The following is a 272-nucleotide window of genomic DNA, read 5'->3' on the forward strand; positions in this document are numbered from 1 at the left end:
TTAAATAAATTGTTTTCTGATAATAAAAGAAACTTTAATTTAAAACATAAAAAAATACTTTTAACATTAGAAAATAATTTATTCAGATTTATAAAATAATTTACTTTTATTTTATTTACTTTTAAAACAAGCAAATATTTATTTAAACTGTTTTTACATTTTAAAACACTAATTTTCTCTTTGTAAAGAAATCATTTGTTTATTCTTATATATATAGATATTTTAAATCAAAGAAATCACTTTTTTTATTTATAAATTCATAATTTTACAGC

This window comes from Odontomachus brunneus, unplaced genomic scaffold (assembly GCF_010583005.1).
Source record: "Odontomachus brunneus isolate Ranch 3 - 2012 unplaced genomic scaffold, Obru_v1 Obru_scaffold_248, whole genome shotgun sequence".
Taxonomy (NCBI): Eukaryota; Metazoa; Arthropoda; class Insecta; order Hymenoptera; family Formicidae; genus Odontomachus; species Odontomachus brunneus.